This window comes from Hoplias malabaricus, chromosome 12 (genome assembly GCF_029633855.1).
Source record: "Hoplias malabaricus isolate fHopMal1 chromosome 12, fHopMal1.hap1, whole genome shotgun sequence".
Lineage (NCBI taxonomy): Eukaryota > Metazoa > Chordata > Actinopteri > Characiformes > Erythrinidae > Hoplias > Hoplias malabaricus.
The window spans coordinates 38,603,768-38,624,639 of record NC_089811.1 but is presented as its reverse complement, the minus strand read 5'-3'; the positions used below and the strand labels follow the sequence as shown (position 1 = coordinate 38,624,639).

The following is a 20,872-nucleotide window of genomic DNA, read 5'->3' as shown; positions in this document are numbered from 1 at the left end:
ACTTAAATAAACATGACAGTCCCTAAAACATCTTGCTCATGAGCCCGCATAATCCGCTTCAAAATGTTTATTTATCTTTTAGCACAGTACTCATTCAGACAAGATTCAGCTTGTTTTTAACGTTGTTGCAGAGCTGGATGATACGGCCACTATTTATATCACAATACATTTCTTAATTTCAGTTGATACGGTATAATTCAGATATCGATATGAACAATAAAGTCACAGAAAATCTGCCAAGAACTGGAAGCAACACGATATCAACATCAAACAACAACCTCTTGGCTTTGTCAATATTAATATGTTTAAACTAACATTAAAATTGAGCGCAATGAACTGACGACAGCGCCCTCTAATGACCGTCAGTCAGTGACAGATGTTGTAAATAATGAATATTGAAATATTAAATATGAGCTTACAAATCATATCATTGTTATTGATTGTGATTTAATTTTGTCATATACTTTGATATTGATATTGTTGCTATATAGATTCCACTGTGCTGTGCTGCAGTGAATATTATACCACAGTTCCGACCCTGCGATGTGATTGGCTGAGAGAAGTTCCAGGAGTGCCAATATTATACGATAATGGCACTCTGACTGAAGTTCTTCACGTATCACTCCGCAAAACACATGTAACCTAGCAACAACACCAGCGCTTACAAGACAGTGCTGTGCCTGGACTTTACATTCATTCATTATCTGTAACCGCTTATCCAGTCCAGAGTTGCGGTGGGTCCAGAGCCTACCTGGATTCATTGAGCGCAAGGCAGGAATACACCCTGGAGGGGGCACCAGTCCTTCACAGGGCAACAGAGACACACACACACACATTCACTCACACCTACGGACACTTTTGAGTCGCCAATCCTCCTACCAACGTGTGTTTTTGGACTGTGGGAGGAAACCGGAGCATCCAGAGGAAACCCACACAGACACAGGGAGAACACACCACACTCCTCACAGACAGTCACCTGGAGGAAACCCACGCAGACACAGAGAGAACACACCACACTCCTCACAGACAGTCACCCGGAGGAAACCCACGCAGACACAGAGAGAACACACCACACTCCTCACAGACAGTCACCCGGAGGAAACCCACGCAGACACAGAGAGAACACACCACACTCCTCACAGACAGTCACCCGGAGGAAACCCACGCAGACACAGAGAGAACACACCACACTCCTCACAGACAGTCACCCGGAGGAAACCCACGCAGACACAGAGAGAACACACCACACTCCTCACAGACAGTCACCCGGAGGAAACCCACGCAGACACAGAGAGAACACACCACACTCCTCACAGACAGTCACCCGGAGGAAACCCACGCAGACACAGGGAGAACACACCACACTCCTCACAGACAGTCACCCGGAGCGGGATCGGGAATTGAACCCACAACCAGATTCCCTGGAGCTGTGTGACTGCGACACTACCTGCTGCGCCACCGTACCTCCCCTGGACTTTACAGAGTAAAGGATTGTGGCGCAGTGGACCATCATCAGCTTTCTGATGAACAAAAGAAAATAAATAAAAATAAAAATAAAAATAAATAAATGTAAATTGCTAAATCTGTGTGGTTTCAGTGACTGTGTACTGGGTACTTGGCATTGTTTAGTGTCTGATATATACCACTAGGGTCTGAATCCACTGTAAACAATAGATAAACCATGACATCTTATTGATTTAATGCGTTTATATCAGCGTCTGTCCTGATTTGGACAGAGAGCAGCTCTGAATAATTCAGCCTTGTTTCCAACAAATCTGCTGTGAACACGGAGCGGCTCCTGGAGAGAACCAGAGTTCAGAAACATCCTGCACGGGTCCAACATCGCACAAGTTAACGATCCAGAATTCACTGAAAAGAGCAAAAAGTAATGTGTGACGGAATGGAACTCTTCCTCCTGGAATCATGACATATTAAAACCTAATAATAAACGTGGCTTAATCACAATAATACACTTGAGGTATTGTCACCGGTGTACTGCCAGTATCTCTTGTTATAGCACTCCCTCTCGTGTATCATTCCTTAAGTGTTTATGAAGTGTTGAAGTTTGAGGGACTAAACCTCAGGGAGCTGTCAGTTTTTGTTTTTGACATTTCCAGAGACTCCTTCAGATTCCCTGAATCTTTTAATGGTATTCTGGTGAAATTGTTGGTGAAATGTTAGACGACATGCCTAAAATCCCTCCAAACGGCAGTCAAGCAAATGATGGATCATTTGCAGACTCACTTTGTGGAAATCATTCAAGGATATTTCAGCTCATAAAAGACGAGGCCTTTTCCAGGATGCTCCTTTCATGCCATGACTGCATTTCCTGTTTGAGGTCTTTGAACATTTTACCACATACCTTATCTTAAATGGCGACGGTCTCACAATTATGGAATACATTCCAGGCGTAAAACTGATAACCATTAAACACATTATTCGTATTGCTTTCATTTGAATACATTATAAACCACTGCTATTTTTTTATATATTTGCATTGTACTGCAACTGATGCTTGTACAATGTTTACAATATTTACTATTCACAAACAAAAGCGAACTCTGTCCATGCTCGTGTCACACAGCCAGTTAACTCTTAAACGTACTTGGCATAATGTGACTCGAGCAGTTAAGAAAAATGATGTATTGTTAGCAGCCTGACTGGGAAGTGATCAATAGTGCTCTCCTTCAGAACTGACTCCATGTTGTTTTGCTGTAAGTCATCGTAGAGGAAGCCTGACACATTTTTGGCTTTGCCCAACTGACTAACATCACTGTAAGGTAGTGAATACAAACAGATCCAAGCACAATTTAATCTTTCAAATTATGGTCCATTAGTACAAATTTAGCACTCGACTAAAAATAATATATCCCAAATAAATCATTACTGCAGATACATTAGCGATACATTTACTGTTCACAGTGAGCATCCTGATTACAATAGTCAATTATGTCTAATCCACTGGAGTTTTTATTTTCTGACTGAGGTGAAATATATCACCCCAGTGTCCATCAATGATTCTGCGTCACTCATCTGTGGTTACAGAGGATTGATTTTACAGAGGCTATTAGAGATTAAAAACAAAACAAGACAAAACAAAAGTGAAAAATGTAGATCCTAGAACTGGAGTTCACAAAGTTGTTTATAGACCTCTTCCATATATGCAAGACCTGCAAATCCTTTAATGCTGTCACTATCCCATAAACAGTACTCAAAGGCGAAGTTCACGACTGTAATCAAAGAACACTTCCCTCGCCATTTGCTGGTTCTCTTTGGGTGCCACAGTGGCCTTGAGGTTACAGAAGTGAGCTTGAGGCCGGAGGGTCGCCGGTTCAATTCTGGCACCTAACCCCAAACTGCTCCCCGGTCGCTGAGGTGGTTGACAGCCCCCTGCTTCGGTTGTGTGTGTGTGTTCACTGCCCCTAGTGCGTGTGAAGAATTACTCATGTGTTCACTACCACGGAGGGGTCAAATGCAGAGAAGAAATGCTAATGCTAATTATGCTAACATTAATCCTAAAGATGTTTCTTCTTCTTTTTCTTCTCCAGTCTGTTTGCGTACTGGATACTGGTCTGATTTGTTTTTACAAAGCCCCAGTGTCTGTAAATGAGTGAAAAGCAAACTGGGTCCGTCCCAAAACCTAGTGAGCTGCCTAGGTAGGCACTGACTGCATAGACAGCTGTTTAAGTCGACAACATTCTAACGGTCGTTTATCCTCATGAGGCAGATTATTGAGATGCTTTAGTTAGTGATTCCATCACGGCTTGTTCCCAACCACTGCACGCAACTGCTGTTCTTTTTACCTCAGTGGCTAGCGTCGCCTCAGCGTTTGCGCTATGGATTGTAATCATCTCGTTTTTAGAGTGATTATAATTATTTTTGCTCTGGGAGAAGAGTGAAATGGATGGGAGTTGTTCTTGCGGTGCATCCTGGGATTGCCTTCGTGGGATGATGCCTTAAAATTAGGCCAAATTAAGATATCTTAGTTGGCAGCATAAGTGTCGGGAGCGTGCTCACTGTGACGTAAAATGCTCTCTAGTTAGATAGCTCACTAGGTTTTGGGACAGACCAACAGTCTCAGTCCTGTATTCTCGTCTATCTCTCTCTGTCTCTCTCTCTCTCTGCTCATGGCAGAGGCATCTGGAGCATATTTAGACAACTAAGAAAACATCAAACATTGAAAAGCATAAACAGAAATTAGGATATTGTGCATAGGTGGGGAATATAGATTTATTTTATTTTAATTTAAGGGGGAAATTACTGAAAGTGCTACAAATCTAAACCACTGGAGTTACAAATGAGTTTCTGTGGTAATAAAAACTTACAGACAATTACAAAAGACAGGGTCCCCTTCCCCCACCCCCACAAACCCGCTGTCCCACCTTAAAAGACGCTCCGCTTCTGAATCTTAGCCAAAATCTTAGCCATTCCCTTTAAGTGAGAAATAAAAGAATAATGCTTTATTCTTATTTCAGATCTGAAAAAAAAAAATTCACAATTCTCTGCTTATTTTAATTGTAAGAAGACCATTCTGAAAGGATGTGGAGCTGCCAAGATTTTGATTATTGAATGTATACTGTATTTTTAGGATTGTGCAGTAAAAACCAACTTAGAAAACTGAACTTTGGTGTTGTATAAACGTTATACAGATGCTTTTAAATTTAAATACACACTAAAAACAAATCTCTTTAAAAGAACTGAATCTATAACAAAAGAACAGGGAAAACACACTAAATACTGAACTATTTTGTTGTTAATTCTCTGTTAAATGTTTTGCTCTATTCCTGATACTGCCACAAACTACTTGTTCTGATTGGGAATTCAATCAAAGTATATGTGCTCTCTAACATCTGCACAGTGCAGTCTTCTAGATACGTTCATCCCCCAAGTTCTACCAGTATTACGGGAATGAAAAACTGCTAAAATAAAAAAAGAAAATAAACCAACCCTCCCACAAGACATGCAACTAAGCCTCCAATCTTTATTTGAAAAGCCTCACACTGGAACTGATTTTACCAATGATTTACTCACATTAACTTAACCTTGTCCAAGTTAAATCTGTGAAAAATGGACATAACGGATAATTCTGACGTTCTCGTGTTTCGTTTATTCCTTGGCAGACAATAATACAGCTGTGTCATGATCACAAGGTGTATTTACCCATAAAGATGAGTTTCCTGGTGGTTGGTAAATGATAGCTCAGTAGCAGTGTGTGTAAGCTGTTTTATAATAATAGGATTATGACCCTAAATACAGTTACAGCAGTTCTGCGGACATTATATGTTATCAGTGCTGTTTAACTCAAGCTTTCACTTGTACCTTCAAAATGCCAGGTACAGTGTGATATAAAGTAATAGCATCAGAAGATATCACTTCTTCTGAGTAGGAAATGAGCCCTATTTATCAGTTCTTATTGGGTAAAGAATTTGAAACACACAGAACCACTCCTTATAGCAGTTATCTGAGAATGGATGTTATTATCTGACGTGAGTTTGAAACTAAGACCATGAGGTTTTGCTCTAATCTCAGCCCTGTTTTGACTTCACACTGTACCTGATCATTTAGATTATTTAAAGAAGTAACAGGTCAGAAATGAAACTCACAGTGAAGCAGAATTTCTTCATTCTTTTTGGGTTAAGAAACGGTGACTAATGGTGACTAATATAAACACTAAATTACTGTTTTGTAGCAATTAGGCAACTAACATTCAAATAATGAGTTTATACAGCTCATTACAATAATAATAATATTGCTACCCAATTATTACAGATCTCTGAAGTGTTACCGAGTTATTTTCACATATAACTAACATGCAGTTTCAACAACAAAAAAAAAACCATAGTTCCTCAACAGACATGGCTCTAAAACCCATCTAAATTCCAAAAGTACCAAAACGTCTCTGAAAAACGAACATAATATAACAGGTCCTTCTCAAACTTATAGGACACTTGCACATTATTCTGAGCCGTCATTGTGTTTTACATGCCCTTGGTATTAATTGAGCAATAATAGCATTCCATAGATACCCTTAAAATGACCCAATCTTGCTGTGTTCCTCTGAGGATTGCAAGGACTGCATGCCATTCATGAGCCACAGTCACTCTAATTCCCCTGAGAGACTCCATCACGCCACACGGATACTATCTCTCCCATGGGGAGCCGGTCTTTTGTGCCACATTATCCACAGTCGGCTTCACACTCTCTTTGCTGAAAGTATGAGTGTAACTCTGAAGTCCTCCACAGATACAATGGAGCAAGACCACAACCAGTGTTTGACAGTCATGGACAATAACAGGCAAAATAAATAAATCAAACAGCCTGCAGTGCTGTAGGACTCGCTGTCACTTCGTATTAGAATCTGATCGTCGATACCGCTGTGGCTCAGACCATCATCCGAGTAATGATTGAGCCTAATTTTCCCATGGACTTTTCATATTAAATGTTATTAGCTACAGTCAGTGGTGCTTCATCTACTTAGCAACAACAAGAGGGGCAGGCACAATAAGAAAATGTGGGAGGAGCTGCATGACGACAGGCTGTTGATTGCATTTTCACTCTCCACCCCTGACCCCACACACACCCACACACATACACACCCTCACACACAAATCTAAACCCAATGCATGCTCAGCTACCCTTTTCTTCCCATTTCTTATGGCTTTTTTCAGCAGTTGCCATCTTCATCTACAAAGTAACACCATATAAAACAGAATAAACCTGGGTTTTCAATGTGTTAGTGTCAAGCTAATGTTATTGTCCATGTACCTTCTACTGGAACAACACAATCTCTCAGTTAACTACATCTACTGTATTTATCTAGGTATAGAAGATAGGAGGCAGTATGAATACAGATACAGATTCCGGTTTACGTTTAAACTGACTGGGAAAAATCAACATAGCTGTGGTCTAATCATGTCATCTAACAAAACTGTTTACATTTTAACCACTAGGAACTAAAACATGATCAATGTGTGCACAGTAACTATATAATCATGTAATATAGATTACTTAATTAGGTGTGAGTTACAAATGCCCTGGCAGATTAAGCATCAATTGAAATGAGCCCAGAGAGCATAAAAGTGACTAACGTGTATATCTGTATTCATGGAAAAGAGGGAAAAGAGAGGGAAGAGAAAATTGGCAAATATGAGCATGTTCTATCCATTTGAGCACACAGCTCGATACCGAGGCCTATATGAAAGGATGTAAATTAGCCTTTTAAATGAGCACAGAGAAGAAGATATGCTGCGGTGTTTAGCAAAACACTTGACACACTCACACCTCAATGGCGGGAAATGCTTCCCCCTTATGGAGCAGTGACATTAAAACACTTTGATGATTGGGAGCCTTTAAAGTCTTAATCCTACAAAAGACTCCTTTACAAAATTCAAAGCCCCGTCCCAGATTTGAATATCGCTCGTACCAACCCTCCCCCCAAAACCCCCAACATTCACTCACACACACACACACACACACACACACACACACACACACCTTTTCTTCCATGTAGACAGAAAAAGGCAGCACTATCTTCTGATTTACCTACGCTACTGGAGGTTTTAAGAGAAACGTGAACAGTGTCATGATGTCACCAGCGGCTCTTCTTTCTGAGTAATGATGGAGAGGAATTAGCCGGCGGATCAAATTCCGAACCTCGTGGGAGAAATCATTGCACGCTAAGTAATCTGGCACTCAGATTTGCCTGCGGGAAGCAGATTGAGTCTCAAAGTTGTGATGTGCTGTTCAGAAGTGTCAGAAATCAAAGAGCTCAGATTAATGACATAGCACTAAGGATTGAGGAATGTGCGATTGCCCACTAGTTTGCTAAGTCTAATCTTTCATCACGTGGAAATCTGATTAATAGAGTTTGGTTAGATGTCTTCATCAGGATATATTCTTTAAGTAGCACTGGAAACTCCATCTGGGAATAAATCTGGTTAAAACACAGACTGGGGGTGTAATAATGGGAATTTTTTAACTGGAATAAATAAATGTGAACATTAAAGCATATTTCTTTCTGCAGACTTAGATAGCAACTTAGCTATGTCTGATGCATCTACTCTATAAACTTGACACTGCTAATCCCAGTGACTCCTGTAGGCCTGGTATTCAACACAGCTGATTCCCCTGCTCAAACACACCCACTAAATCAGGAAAATAACAGATTGGGTGTATCAGCCGTGTCTGAGAAAGCCAATCACAAAACTATAGCAAAACTATTACCCCAGCAAGTCATGGGTGAGTGGCCTATCTTTTGGGCTACGTCCAGAACATGGCTGCCATCTTCAAAGCTGCCATATTGAATGGTGGTCATGTAGCATGTCAAAGAAATAAAATGGTTTCCTGCTACTTTTGAGTCACCCTGTACATTAAAGAGTGCTGTATCTTACTAAAGCAGTGCAGCACGCGACACTACATTCCATGTAAAAGACTATGAATTGTCTAAGGCAGTGGTTGTCAAACTGTGGTACGTGAAATAGCAAGAGGCAGTACGCCAAATTACCTCGAAAAATTGACTACTTAATTAAGGAATTTATTCATAACTGAAAATCTAAAGTTTTATGTGTAAATTGCATAATATTTCACATTTTCATAATTATGCCCCAATGAAATTCATTTGTGTTGTAGAAAAATACAACGTGATACGCATACACTGTTGATTACGTCTTTAAGGGAACGGCAGACAGCGTTCCTCAGCTTTTTTCCAGGGAGGGAATGTGATTCCCCAGTTTTTTTAAGAAATCCGTGTAAAGAAAGCCCTGTTTCAGTTGCCTACTGGACATAAGCAAAGGCTAGAGACAGATGTGAGCAATTTGGATCTTATTATGAAAAGGCAAAGCAAAAACGAGAAAAACAAGCCAAGACCAAGCCAGAGAAATGCTCTGAAGCCCAGAAAGACTAAACATTTTGCCTGAGGCAAAAATAGAGAGAAACTAAGTGAGAATTCTGTACATGTGAAGACAACATAGAACAAAACACTCAGCTGAAGGAAAACGTGGCCATGTCATTACAGCCCCCAAACAAGGTTTAACACAGCGCCACCCCTCCTTCACCTACTGCTACAAGCGCAGAGAGCGGCTGTGACCTGCTCCCAGCGCCACACTGTTTTCACCTGGAGCCTGTTAAAGCACATAACTGATATTACATTGACAACTTATCGACTTTTATTTCTTTCTTATTGCCCATAAATTTGAGACGTTCTCATAAAAGTAGAACTGTGTTTAAAACATTCAGTTCAGGCCTAGAGTTATTTATATTCTCTCTATAATTTTTAGTAATTATTTTAGATCATTTTGTGTTCAGCTGCAAATTTCAAGTAAATAAAAATCAACAAAAACATGCAAAAATTCAAGCAAGATTTTGCCATATGCCCCCGGCACAGAGGAAGAACCAGGGGCCACATAAAAATCATAGGTGGTACTCAGAGGCTTTGGTTTGTTAATGGGGGGTACTTGGTGTAGCCCATAAGGGATAACATACTGATATCTGAAGTTGTGTAAGGCAATGTTCCAATGCAATTGCTAAAGCTGTTGAGAAACCAAATGGACAATCTTCTGACATGGTCCCTGTTTGCAGTGGCAAAAACATTCCACAACAGAGGCCTTCAGCATCAAAATGACTACAGGCAGGGCGAGCAAAGAAGCCCAGACATCTCTGTCCCCCACAACTTCCACCAGCTCCTCCTGGAAGATCCCCAGGTGTTCCCAGGACAGCCGGGAGACATAATCCCTCCAGCTTGTCCTGGGTCTACCCCAGTTGGCTGTGCCTGGTATACCTCGTCCAGGAGGCATCTTCATCATCTGAACCTCCTCAATTGACTCCTCTCAACGTGAAGGAGCAGCGACTCTACTCCGAGCTCCTCTCCAGTAACTGAGCTCCTCACCCGATCACGGAGAGTACGCCCAGAAACCCCCAGAGAAAACTGATTTCGGCCACTCGTATCCACGATCTCGTTCTTTCGGTCATAACCACTCTTAACGAGCTCTTAACCATAGGTGAGAGTGGGGACGTAGACTGACCGGTAAATTGAGAGCTTTGCTTTATGGCTCAACTCTCTCTTCATCACAACAGTCCGGTACAGTGACCGCATCACTGCAGACGCTGCACCGAACCTACAGTCAATCTCACGCTCCCGTTCCCCGTCTCTGGTGAACAAGAACCCGAGATATTTGATCTCCTTCACTTCATAAAAAATACCCAAAAAACAAAAAACAAAACTGCTGATCAGCTGTTTTCACCTGTGCTAATGTTAACAGCTTTGTCACTGTATTTCACTTCATTGCTTTTAGCTTAAAAACAGAATTTATTTAACCGACATACATTTGCATTTAAATGATACATTTACATTGAAAGTATACACTTATATTTATTACATAAATAAATATTTCCTGTTTATCAGTGCTTACTATTTTATGTTAAACAACTGAGCCATGTTCTGTGCTGTGACGCTCAGCACCCTCTGCACCAGTAGGATTTCCATGATTCCTAAGAAAATCTGACAAAAGTAGAGTTCCTTCTGGTTGAGTTCAGACGCGGATCTTTTCAGTGAAGAATGTATAATGTTGTCTAATGTGATCCTAAATTACTCCAGATTTTTAAATCTTTCCTCAGTATTTAATACTTGAAAATTCAAACATATTTCAGTGTTGATATTCTGGTACGTTTTACACAGGGTATTCCCCTAACTTCAAAAAAGCCCTTGAATTTATGTTATCTTCCTGCACATGGTGTATTAAACTATGAGGAAAATGATGATAAATAATGCTAATGTGGCCCATGGTAAACATCCATCCATCCATTATCTGTAACCGCTTATCCAATTCACGGTGGATCCAGAGCCTACCTGGAATCATTGGGTGCAAGGCCCCCTGGAGGGGGCACCAGTCCTTCACAGGGCAACACAGACACACACACACAGTCACTCACACACTCACACCTACGGACACTTTTTAGTCGCCAATCCACCTACCAACGTGTGTTTTTGGACTGTGAGAGGAAACCGGAGCACCCAGAGGAAACCCACACCACACTCCTCACAGACAGTCACCCGGAGGAAACCCACGCAGACACAGGGAGAACACACCACACTCCTCACAGGCAGTCACCCGGAGGAAACCCACACAGACACAGGGAGAACACACCACACTCCTCACAGACAGTCACCCGGAGGAAACCCACACAGACACCGAGAGAACAAACCACACTCCTCACAGACAGTCACCCGGAGGAAACCCACGCAGACACAGGGAGAACACACCACACTCCTCACAGACAGTCACCCGGAGGAAACCCACGCAGACACAGGGAGAACACACCACACTCCTCACAGACAGTCACCCGGAGGAAACCCACGCAGACACAGGGAGAACACACCACACTCCTCACAGACAGTCACCCGGAGGAAGCCCACGCAGACACAGGGAGAACACACCACACTCCTCACAGACAGTCACCCGGAGGAAACCCACGCAGACACAGGGAGAACACACCACACTCCTCACAGACAGTCACCCGGAGGAAACCCACGCAGACACAGGGAGAACACACCACACTCCTCACAGACAGTCACTCGAAGGAAACCTACGCAGACACAGGGAGAACACACCACACTCCTCACAGACAGTCACTCGGAGGCCCCTGGAGCTGTGTGACAGCGACACTCCCCTGGTAAACACAAATATTCAAAACCTGATAGATGTTGCTGTGTAGTTTTTCTTCCAAAGATCAGTGGATCCTCTGAGTTAATGTCATTATAAACCAAAATTACAATTACTATTAAATGAAGTATAAAAAATAAAACATTAACACTAGGTTGAGAGGCTGGTGTTGTTATAAAACTCTTACTACACTTAACTCAGCTACTAAAATGCAGCATCACTTTAATGTATAACACTGTTATTCTGTTTGTATGTAACATTATTTCCACTCTGACGGCTAAATGACTTAATTAAGAGGATCCATTAACAGCTCAGATTAAAAAGAAGGTAGTACAAAATATTTCTCGTTTTACGACCATATTTACTCTGACACTAACTACAGAATCACATTCCAGTTCAGATGTCTATAAACATAAGCCACACACACACTACACACAAACACCTCTCTGAATGATGGCTACTGCAATGCATTCTGACAAACAACCCTTTAATCCACAAATCAGGAACATGTCCGTGCTTTACATTCGCAACAGCCTTGTGTACGTCCCTTAGTTGCAGGCACAACAATTTAAGGCTGGTGTGATTTTAAGCTCACTACCTCACGGCCACTCACGCTGCGCATCTCCGCTCGGCGAGCTAATCTGGAGACCGAAGGCTCTGGCTCATAGAACAGCAAACTGTGCTGAGCAGGGAGGAAGTGTTCTCTCCGCCTCCATCTGCTCCCGTGCATGCCGCACTTACTGCTGACTTAGCTGGGCAGATGCTTTGGGAACGCAAACACAAACGGCTCGGGAAAGTGTGTCAGGCAAGCATATTTGTTACAGAGAGGGTATGCCAAAGAACTACACAGGAAGAGAGAGGGAGACAGAGATAGAAAGGGAGATGTGGGAGGGGCCTGAAGGCAACACAAAACCAAAACAAAACTTGTCTTTTCTTGTTAAACTAAAAGTTTGTTCCAGGAGTCACGATGATGGATTCCATGGGTCACACTTTTCCAAGGGGCACATAATCCTTTGCAAAAGTTAGGACACAGTCAAATAACATGTTTTTTTGTGTGTGTGTGTTTACAAGGATCATACTTGCTTACGTTCTTTTGCAAAATTGTGTATAGCTCATTTACACCGGCTGCTAAACCAGAGCTAACACTGCACTGACATCTGGACACAGACAAGCTTCTAAAAATAATAAAATGGACATGTTAATTTAAGGCGGCACTGTGGCGCAGCAGGTAGGTGTCGCAGTCACACAGCTCCAGGGGCCTGGAGGTTGTGGGTTCGATTCCTGCTCCGGGTGACTGTCTGTGAGGAGTGTGGTGTGTTCTCCCTGTGTCTGTGTGGGTTTCCTCCGGGTGACTGTCTGTGAGGAGTGTGGTGTGTTTTCCCTGTGTCTGCGTGGGTTTCCTCTGGGTGACTGTCTGTGAGGAGTGTGGTGTGTTTTCCCTGTGTCTGCGTGGGTTTCCTCTGGGTGACTGTCTGTGAGGAGTGTGGTGTGTTCTCCCTGTGTCTGCGTGGGTTTCCTCTGGGTGACTGTCTGTGAGGAGTGTGGTGTGTTCTCCCTGTGTCTGCGTGGGTTTCCTCTGGGTGACTGTCTGTGAGGAGTTGGTGTGTTCTCCCCGTGGGTTTCCTCCGGGTGCTCCGGTTTCCTCCCACAGTCCAAAAACAAACATTGGTAGGTGGATTGGTGACTCAAAAGTGTCCGTAGGTGTGAGTGAATGTGTGTGTGTTGCCCTGTGAAGGACTGGCACCCCCTCCAGGGTGTATTCCCGCCTTGCGCCCAATGATTCCAGGTAGGCTCTGGACCCACCGCGACCCTGAATTGGATAAGGGTTACAGATAATGAATGAATGAATGTTAATTTAAGATCAAATATAAAATATGCCTTACTCTTTGCATGACATCTCAAATAACCAGGAATTGTGCATTAAAACAGTGTCCTCTGTAGCGGATGTGATCTTATTTTCACTGACCATGACTGTACATCCTGGGGGAAAAGGTACACCTTGTGTCCTTCCCTTTACTAAATAAACAAATAAATGTAATCTAACGCACAGTGAGGAACACATTGTGAGAGTCCATCTCAGCAGTCTTGGGTAGATCACACCTTTCCCCTCTCACCCTCCCTCTTCTCGTCCACCCTCCTTCCCATTATCCCGCTGTGGCCAATCTGCCCATCAGTGCTCTCCCAGTCCATCAGAATGGAGGTCCTGCCAAGAAGCAGGTGGGAGCGTAGCAGCAGACCTTGAATGTGAAAAGCTCTGGCCAAAAGCTCTGGAGACCTCAGCTTCTAGAAGAACATGGTCATTATGCCATACCGCCCTCACCGCCTTCCTCAACCACACTGACTTCTGTTGTCAGGGAGGAGGGTCAGGAAACTGCTCCGTCACCAGCTCTCAGGGTGTTCCTCCTTGTCCCACCCGGACCACGTGACCCGCCTGCACCATCTGAGAGGGTGAGGAACGTGTGTGTGTGTGTGTGCGGTGGGAGGGCAAAGAGAAGCCTCTTGCTGTAGTGACACTCAGCGGATTATGTCTAAATAAAGCCTCCGCACTGCGTGATTCACACCGCCACCCATCGCAGCAGAGAGAGAGAGACAGACAGAGAGAGAGAGAGAAAGAGAGAGAGAGCACAACAGAGAAAGTACAGTTAAAAAGGTGAGAAAGAAAGTGTAAAAAAGAAAAAGAGGAGGGAGATAAAAACATTCCAGAGAGACAGAGAGAGCAAGAGGAAGCAAGAGGTGGAAAGAGAGTGTGAAGGTGAAAGAGCGAGAGAGCAAGGGAGTTAGATGGGGAGCAAGAAAAGGGAGAAGAATGAGAGAGAGACAAATTGTGTGAGAAAGCGCAAGCGGTAGAACAATGAAGAGTATGATCATTATAACAAAAAAAAAACAGAGAGAAGCAGAGAGTTAAAAAATAGAGAGGCACCAAGAGAAAGAGCAAGAGCTTGATGAAGAACATGGTGCTGGAAAGAGAAAAGTTAAGAGGAAACAAGACAAAGAGAGGGAGAGAGAGAGAGAGAGAGAGTGCAAGTCAGCAAGTATAAGATAAGAGCAAGGGCAAGCATGAGATGGATAAAAAAAGAAAATGAGAAAGAATAAGCAAAAGAGATAGACACGGGCAGACGGAGAGGTAAAGAAAAAGGAGAAATAGAAGTGTTAGAGAGAAAATGTAACGGCGCAAACAGAAAAAGACAGAACGGAGCAAGAGTAAGAGCGAGGTGGAGAGAGATAAAATGCAAGAATGAAGAGCAAGCAAGAGAAGAGCGGAGAAGGCGTTCATCACCAAAGTGCCACGGCTTAGCCTAAGAGCCTTGAATAATCAGTGGTTAAGCTGTCAGCCCTGCACTTGTACCTACCACCAAGCTGCAAACTCTCGCTCGCATTTTAATCAAGCAAAATAACCTAAGTGCCGAGAGCAGCGAAGAAGAAGGGCCTTCTCCCAGTCCTCTCCACCTCTTTTTCACCGGTGCAGTCCCTTACCAAACGTACCACCTCCATGCTCATACAGGACAAGGTCATAGACTGTGTATGGGCCCTGGCTTGCTCTGCTGTATGAAGTGCTGGCATAATCACACTGGATCGTAGCGAGATGAACACCTGGGAGATATTGTGTAATTACACGGCCACGCCATCCTTTTGGCTTGTGACCTGGGAGACACCTGCGCTGTTTTCTAAGACGCTCCCTCATGCATCTCTAGCCGGCAATCATAAAAATAGCCGTACAGGCCAGCGGAGACTGCAGGAGGCCAATAGCGGACTCCACCCGCTCTCGTGCACCCCACCCCCTCGGCTCCCAGGCCCTGATTGATCTCACGGCCCATCGGCGGGTTAAATTACACTGCAGAGCGGCTGTGCACAGAGACAAAGGGCTCATGGATTTCAGAGGCCATAATTCTCTCTGGCCTCAACTTCGAAAAGGTGCAGCATTTCAATTTCAGCCCCCTCAGGGCAGCGTTTTGCATTCGCTTATGAGTTACGACACAAGCCTGACGCTGTTAACTTACTACACGGCTGAGTGGAGGAGTACCGCTCAGCAACCAACGCCGGGGGGAGGGGAAATAAACAACCCCCCCACCCCCCCACACACACACCACCACTGTATCGAGCAAATGTAATACATTAAATAAATCCCCCCAGCAAGCACTAAACAGATGCAAAGAACAACTGCTGGAAAAGCACATTCCCACACTCTAAACACAATGAAACGTCCTTTTTTCAAAGTTTGGCACGAACGAATCTCCATGTATTTTTGACAGTAAAATGGATGTGACTCTGAGGTCCAGACTCCCTCTAGACTTCTGGCAGAGAGAGAGTGAAAAGGAAGCCCGGGGAATGGGTATGGTCCATTCATACTGCAAGATCTGCCCATCCAGCAGCTCGGAAGTCAGGACAGCATGGGATCCGGAGGAGGGGAGAGAGGAAAAAAAAAAAGAAAAAAAAAAATACAGCCACAAGCACAAAACGACCAGCTGCTTCGAGAGCACGGGCGTCAGCAGGAAAAAAAAAAAAAGGCTTGTTAGAGAGAATATAATTGAAGTCATCTGGCAAGTAATAGCTTTCGCCCCAAAACTTTCCTGTCACACGTCATGCATCTGTCTGGAGATGATGAAAATATACAGGGGGGAGGTAAATATGCAACTGAAACTAATCTAGAGTGGTTTAAGCAGAATTGTAGCCCTCATCGATGACATTTCCAATTTAGCGCAGCTTAAGCATCGGCCCGTATTTTTAAACATACTACATGTGCGATAAGCTGGTTTCATTTCCTACACCCAGCTTTGCGGCATAATTCCACGAGTGCAGGGCTGAGGAAGAAGCACCATTGGACTCAGCCACTCACATGCAAATCCATATTGATTGACGGAGAAATTTCACAAGACTCCAGCTTCCTGAAAACTACTCTCCTCTCTGCAAAACAATGTGCTTCTGGAAGAAGAGAAAGTAACAGTAGCGATAAACTCGAGTGCTCAACGTCAACGTCTAAACAAATAAACAAACAAACAAACAAATCCAAAAGGTCCTCTAAGGATGGTCCAGGGATGCTACACTAGTTTCCGAGAGTTAGAGAAGGTGGGGAAACGTGTGACAGGAAACCGGGGGGCAGGGAGACGCCGAGGGTCTGATAAATTACTCATTCAACATGGGATGTGATATATGCATTTGGAAGAAGGCTTTCAGTGAAAGCATTTTCTAGTGCATTGGCGAGATCCCAGTATATGAAAATAAATATTACATGACAACACTGTATACACAGTGCCCTGATATGAAAGACACAAAACAAACAATCCTCATTGCTTAACGCAGCCACCCAGCAGTGTACAACAGAATGACCCTAGGAAGTGCAGCACAAATCACCACACTTCCAGGAACACTGAGCAGATTCAGATTTTACTCTGTAGGAATACACACTTAGCTCAGTGGGATTTAATCCAGCACTGGAGATTTGTTAATGTGTACGTGCTAAAATGCGTCACCCTGCTAAGTTCCAGCTTCCACTTCCTGCCTGCTTCTGTCTGCTGCTCACAATGCAGAAGCGGCCTTTTAATTTGAATAATCACTTGTTCTTTATCTCGCCGCTGGAAACTAGCCAGGACGGCTGCAAAGGGATATTGGTGTTAATTAAGACACCTGTTCTTCTCTCAGTTTACTTGCCTAATCAATGCCTCCACACTTCCAACATCCCTCGATAATATGAGGACTGTGCTGCAAAACAAGACTGAGGCCATTTAAGCAAACAACGCATGGTCTCGACATGCACGTGGAGAGAGAAAAAAAATACTCCCATGGTTATAATGATGTGCAGTAACCAACTTAAAAATAGAGGTAAAATTTAAGTTAAGCAACTGGTGCTGAAATATTTGCTACAGTGTAAACCTCCATTCCAGTTCAGTGGGACAACACATCCAGGTGACACCTATAACAGCCTCAATAACTAGAATTAATGAGTTAGCAGTAAGAAAATGCTATTCATTCATTTATTCATTCATTGTCTGTAACCCTTATCCAGTTCAGGGTCGCGGTGGGTCCAGAGCCTACCTGGAATCACTAGGAGCAAGGCATTAACACACCCTGGAGGTGGCACCAGTCCTTCACAGGGCAACACACACTCACACCTACAGACACTTTTGAGTCTCCAATCCACCTACCAACTTGTGTTTTTGATGCGTGGGAGGAAACCGGAGCACCCGGAGGAAACCCACGCAGACACAGAGAGAACACAGCACACTCCTCACAGACAGTCACCCGGAGGAAACCCACGCAGACACAGAGAGAACACACCACACTCCTCACAGACAGTCACCCGGAGGAAACCCACGCAGACACAGAGAGAACACACCACACTCCTCACAGACAGTCACCCGGAGGAAACCCACGCAGACACAGGGAGAACACACCACACTCCTCACAGACAGTCACCCGGAGGAAACCCACGCAGACACAGGGAGAACACACCACACTCCTCACAGACAGTCACCTGGAGGAAACCCACGCAGACACAGGGAGAACACACCACACTCTTCACAGACAGTCACCCAGAGGAAACCCACGCAGACACAGAGAGAACACACCACACTCCTCACAGACAGTCACCCGGAGGAAACCCACGCAGACACAGAAAGAACACACCACACTCCTCACAGACAGTCACCCGGAGGAAACCCACGCAGACACAGAAAGAACACACCACACTCCTCACAGACAGTCACCCGGAGCGGGACTCAAACCCACAACCTTCAGGACCCTGAAGCTGTGTGACTGCCCCACTGTGTTGCCTCAGAATAAGATAATGTTGCATGACTTAATAGTTTTCAGCACTGGAGTTTTCATGTCACTTTTAAATGATCCAAACACCAAATCCAGAACACAGACCCAGAGACTACAGTCTGGTCTGGGCATTCAGGCTTCAGTGCAGGAGCCAAAGCATCACAGCAGCTCAGTGAAAACCCTCACTCTGTATTGACAGCTCCATCACTTCAATCTTCTGGAAAACTCTCATTCCAGGCAAAGTGCTGTGTAGTGTACATCATAGAGCTAAGCAGCTTTTGTTTCTGCTGTGGCCTGCGATGTTTTATAGACCATGTTAATGTTTGAAGTGCACAGCAAAAAGCTTCCTTGATTGGATCAGGCCAATATTTGAGTCCTAAAGTAATTACAGTTTCTGCTATGTCATGCTGTACTGCCTTCTAAGTCAACCCCAAACTCCAGTGAGAGGAGCATGTTATTACCATATATTCAGATGGTTCTGACGGAAGCACCTTGCAATAAAGTACAGGTGAGTAAATATTAAGCCACGCTAGGTGCCTAACTCAAGGGTACTAGGGCATCAGTCATCAGCCCATGGTAAGTGTGACAACACAACATTCGTAAATTAGAAAAGTAGTGAAATCAATCAAAACACTGCTGCTGTCAATAACACTGCACCTCAAAAGATAGAGCTAAATTACACCGTTAGTTTTCAAGCCTTCTGCAGCCTACGGGAGCTTGGAGTGCTTCTGAAAAAGTCACAGATAAAGTCACAGACAGAGAAAGTAGTAAGCAACACTCCGCATGAGTGGAGTTTAGGTTAGAAAGCAGTGTGACCTCACAGTTACTAATCCCCCACCTCTCTCTCTCTCTCGATCTCTCCACACCTCCCTAGGAGAGGAACTGCCAGAGGGAGAACTTGAAAGGCAGAAAAAAGGGAGGGTGTGAGTGTTAATGCGTGTATGTGAGTGCTGTAGTGTGTGAAAGAACGAAAAGAAAGGCAAAGAAAGACAAGATTTTTTTAAAATCACATGCAGAGAAAAGGAAGAGTTTCAGAACTAAAAATAAAAACGTAAAGATCAAAAGGAGAGAAAAGCCGTAGTACCTTCGTAGCAGTTGGAGCAGCGCTGCAGCCAGTCATGTTTGTGCGGCTCCTTACCTGCAGTTGACAAGGCGGGACGGTGGAGTGAGGAGAGTCAAAGGGGGTGATGGGTGGAGGGTCCGGGCCTTCGCAGCCGCTGACGGGGTGGTCCGGGAGGGAAGGAAGGACGGAGTGACAGGGAGCAGGGAGACGGGGAGGCCAGAGGGGGGGAGATGAAACGCTGCTCCTCTTTCTCTCTCTCTTTATCTCTCTGTCACAGACACACACACACTCATACACACATCCACGGACATCCACACACACGCACGCGGTGACACGCACGCACGCACAGAGGCAGACACCAATACCTGCAGCCAGTCAAATAACGGGAGAGTAGAGAGTCCCCCTACATGCACACACGCTTCAGCACCAGGAGCAAAGGGATAGCTCCCCTCCCACTCGCTCCCAAGAGCCAATCACGTGCAAGCAAAGCATATCAGTGGCGACGAATGGGAGCCCAAGCAAGCCGGTGCCTCAAACCAGCCAATAAGTGCAATTGCTCATATCCAATAGGAATAATCACTCAGAGAGCAGCGTGAAGCCTCTCTCTCTCTGAAGGACAGATGAACCGGCACACTTGGCCAATAAGTGTGATTTAAGACCGCAGCTGACATTAGAGTAATTAGATTGTGAGGCACTTAACCCAGCACAATAACACTGCATGCTCTGCTGCAGAACTGGCAGGGACTGTGCATCCATAGGCGAGCTGCAAAAGGACTTAATCAGACACAAAATAAAACCAGCACAGGCAAAGGAATAAATAAATCATACTCTCAAATTAGAATACCACACAGTACTGAGTAAAAATATGAGACCATCCTTCATTCATTCAACATCTGGGGTGAGTTACTATCTTTTTAGGGGAAAGAAGTGAGGAAATTAAATACAAGATAATACACCTGCATCAGCTGTCATCATCACTTACAGCTCCGCTTCTGTTACAGTTCATCCCTCCACTGTGAGAACACAGACAGCTCAGCACTGTGGGTCTGAAAGGACGTGTACATGTCAGAGTGCTCCTACTGTGAAAAACTAACATTTGAGGGTATTCCTTGAACAATGAACAGAACATTACATTTGGGAAGAAGGAAATGCATTCATTCATTCATTATCTGTAACCCTTATCCAATTCAAGGTCGCGGTGGGTCCAGAGCCTACCTGGAATCATTGGGTGCAAGGCGGGAATACACCCTGGAGGGGGCGCCAGTCCTTCACAGGGCAACACACACACACACATTCACTCACACACTCACACCTACGGACACTTTTGAGTCTCCAATCCACGTACCAACATGTGTTTTTGGACTGTGGGAGAAAACCGGAGCACCCGGAGGAA

General features: G+C 44.2%; 1 protein-coding gene across 4 annotated transcripts in view; it reads right to left on the bottom strand.

The window, feature by feature from the left end:
- Nucleotides 1–19,782, bottom strand: part of pcbp3 (poly(rC) binding protein 3) — an 80,609-nt gene extending 60,827 nt beyond the window's left edge. For all 4 annotated transcript variants that reach the window (XM_066686675.1, XM_066686676.1, XM_066686673.1 and 1 more), the window contains exon 1: nucleotides 19,555–19,782. The gene's annotated coding sequence lies outside the window, so the exon portion shown is untranslated. The remainder of the gene's footprint in view (nucleotides 1–19,554) is intronic.
- Nucleotides 19,783–20,872: the final 1,090 nt, after the last annotated feature.